The sequence below is a fragment of the Mustela putorius genome, unplaced genomic scaffold, assembly GCF_011764305.1.
Source record: "Mustela putorius furo isolate JIRA1106 unplaced genomic scaffold, ASM1176430v1.1 tig00003874_pilon_pilon_pilon, whole genome shotgun sequence".
Lineage (NCBI taxonomy): Eukaryota > Metazoa > Chordata > Mammalia > Carnivora > Mustelidae > Mustela > Mustela putorius.
The window spans coordinates 113,287-117,051 of NW_025422025.1; positions in this window are offsets into that span (position 1 = coordinate 113,287).

Here is a 3,765-nt window from a genome sequence, read left to right on the forward strand (position 1 = left end):
TGCTTCAAGTAAAAAATGTTCCTGTGAGGGAAAAACAAAACAAAACAAAAACTTTAACTGAAGTTACTCATTTAAAATAAAGCATATAGGAGTGAAGGTCGGTGGGAGGATGGGTGTAACAGGTGAAAGAGATTGAGTACATTTATTATGATGAGATTGACTAATGAGATATAGAATTCTTGAATCACTATATTGTACACCTGAAACTAATAGAACTATTAGCTATACTAAAAGTAAAAGAAAAAACTTCATAAAAATAATAAAATAAAATGAGAAGTTAATGAAACTACACTAAATTAAGCTGATACTTGATGGAGAGCTGTAATTTATTACAATGATTTTTGGGTGTGGAGGAAGGGATAATGGTCAAATCAATTTTGTTGTCACCCAGAGTTGTGATTGTGATAACAGAAATGTCTGTTTCTCTCCCAATCTCCCTAGTTTCTGAGTGCAGCAGCTAAATTACCAGCTCCCAGGCAAGAAGAAGAGAGGTAAAGAAAAAAAATAGAATAGCAAGAATTCAAAGATCAGTTTTTTGGATAGCATTAAAGTGTTATGTTTTATTTGGATTATTTTATTTATTCAGGAAATCAGGTGGCAGCTTTATTTTTTACCATAATTTGCTAGTATAATGCAAATTGAATAATAAAAATGCAACACAATATGTACTAGAATAAATTACAGGTAATAGATACTTGTACAATAAAATGAAATGCTAATTTATCTAATATAAATATTTAAAGTAAAATATAGTTAAACCGATAAAAGGGTACAAGAGGCTGGCTTCCCTTCAGATTTCTAATAGGCTCCTTTCTGGGGGGTCTCTAGCTCTTAGGAAGTGGGCAGGCCGGAGAAGCCCAAGGTTGTAGAGTTCCTCCAAGTCCAAGTTCAGTTTTCTATGCAGGACAGAAAACCTGTAAAATACATCCCATACTTGCTTCGCTGCCTTCCTAGTAGGGAATCCGTTCCCTCAAGAGTGGTCCAACCTCCCTTCCACTATTTAGGATGTAGAAAACATTTAGACATTTCTCCATTGGTGCTGATTCCATCCTCATTTTTAACAATCTAGCTGTGTGTTCATCTGGTCTTCTGTTAGTTCCTTTATTCAACAAACACAGAAAACTCACTGTGTCCTAACTGTGACCAAGACATCCAGCATCTCATCACACAAGGGAAACATATTAGCAAATGTGGCAGCAAAGAGGGATGGAGTAAGGCAGTGACATCTGAATCAAGACCAAACTAACAAGCAGAGCCTGCCATGAAGAACATTCCAGGTATGGGCCCCATAGGCATGAAGGCGGAAATGAATAGATTATGTGCAGACAGCAGAACAGGGGACTAAGGGGACACTGGAAAGGAAGGCTGCGGAGCAGCTGTCGGCATTGGAGGCCTCACGAAGGACTCTGGAATTCCCTTTGGTTTCAGCCAGAAGCTACATGAAGGTTTAAGCGGGGAATCATCAGATTAGCCTATATTTGTAAAAGATCGCTCCTCTTCCACAGAAGACATGGGGAAGAAGCTGGAAATGGAAGCAGATGAAGTTTCCAATATCCTGGCCAAGGAGTGAGTCTGTCACAGTGAGAGTGTAAAGATTTGCAGTTCTAAACTTTTTAGTAAAGTGGCTTATTAAACACACAGCTAACTATGGCCCGGGGTTCCTACTTTTGTAATAAGTTTTTTCTGAAACTCAAAAAGGGGAAAGGGGCTCTCTGCACCACGTGCCAGTCGGGGCGGAACATCATCGTCACATTACAGGGTGTTTTCGGAGCCTGTTATCCTTTTAGTACGACATCCCTCCCACGCCAAGACAACACCGGGCCTCTTTCCGCCAACAGAAGTTGAGTTTTTCCCTTTCCCTCTTCCTTCTTTCGAGGGCAGAGCTCAGGGCTTCTACAGAGATTCCATCCTAAGTTCGTAGATCTCACTGAGCCAACCACATTCCCCTCCCCGTGGGCACCAGGAAACGCCGGAAACATCTGTATCTGCACCTGGACATGGGACCTTGGATCCCAGCTACAGTTACTTGTGCTTTGGTAACAATGACATCATGTCGCGTTTCAGGACATTTTCGTAAATAAGGCCTCGGGTCAGGATGCTCAGGGTAGGAAAGGGGTGGGTCCGCCCCTGGGCAGAGTGGCATACCTTCTCTCTCCTCCTGACCTTTGCCCGTGTTGGAGATGCCCTGTTCCTTCCTCTTCACCTGAGTAATCATCATCTCTGCTTCCAGAAGCAGCTCAGGGGGCCACCTCCATCAGAGGGGCCACCTCCTCCCCAAACCCGCTGGACCAGGTGACCCTCCCCAGAATTCCATATAGATCCCTGTGAACGTTGATCCCACTGCTTCCCAGAGGCTCTTTCTCCTTGTCTTTACTTTGTCTCTCCTGCTGGACCCCAGGAGACAGGTTTCACTCATCATTTTATCCCAGCAGGGTTCAAGATGTTGCTGAATTAACACATGGCATGTCCCGCACATCGCTGGCAGCTGGATGAACTGGAACACAGTGTGGCAGCATGTACTGAAGCAGGGGTTCTCAGAGCACCAGGGGGCTCAGTCGGTGAAGCATCTGCCTTCGGCTCAGGTCATGATCCTAAGGTCCTGGGATCCAGCCCTGTGCCGGGCTCCCTACTCAACAGGGAGTTGGCTTCTCCCTCTCCCTCTGCCTCTCCCCTCCCTCTCAAATAAATAAATAAAATCTTTTCAAAAAATAATTTTTAAATAAAATTTTAAAAAATTAAGCAGTTGTTCTCAGCTGCAGGTGATTTGGCTCCCCAGGGGACATATGGCAATGCCTGGAGAAATGTTTGGTTGATGTAATTGGAGGAAAGGGTGCCACTGGGCATGTGGTGGGGAGAGGCCGAATGGAGGTGGCCAACATCCTGCCATGCACAAGACAGGCCTCAGCAAAACATCACCCAGTCCACGAGGTCGACAGTGCAGAGGGGAGACCCGCATCTAATCTAGGACCTGGCAAACCTTTTCCTAGGTTTACATGCTCAAGGGAAATGTATCTGTCCGTCAAAACCACAAGAATGTATCTGTCCGTCAAAACCACAAGGGAAATGAATCTGTCCGTCAAAACCACAAGCTTATCCTCAGAAGCCCCAAATTGGATGCCATGTAAAAGACCATTAACAGGAGAACAGATAACCGACTACAGTACCTAGGTGATGGAAAACAACACACGATAATGAAATTTAAGATGCCACATACACAACAACAAGAAGGAATCCACAGATGTCCTGAGGAACCGAACCACCAGGGCAAGGTAACAGGCAAACTTGATCGCTGGTGATGGAAGAGAAGCAGGGGGCAGGGAGTGACTGACTGGGAAGGAGCAGGAGGGAACCTCTGGTGTGCTGAGAACGTTCCTGATCCTCATCTGGGTAGTAGTTACACACAGCGTGCTGCATGCTAGGACTCACGTGCTGTGTGTGTGTATGTTTTACACCTCAGCAAGCTTTACCAAAGGCAACGGTCCTCTAAGAGCCCCAGCGGGCAGGAATCACACACTGGAACAGGTCCTCCGAGCATGACTTTCTAAGGATTTCAGTGCACAGCCGGCAGGAGCATTGTAGATATGTTTCTGGAGACCTATTTCACCACAGACACCAAAAACCTTACAGTGGGTCCTTGATTCAATTCTGCTTCGGTCATTTTCTGCTAAGGATTGTGCTACAGATGTGCACACAGACTTAGGTTTCAAGAATATTTATCACAGCAGAACAAATACAAGAGGGAGGCAGCAACAACACCGACCCAGA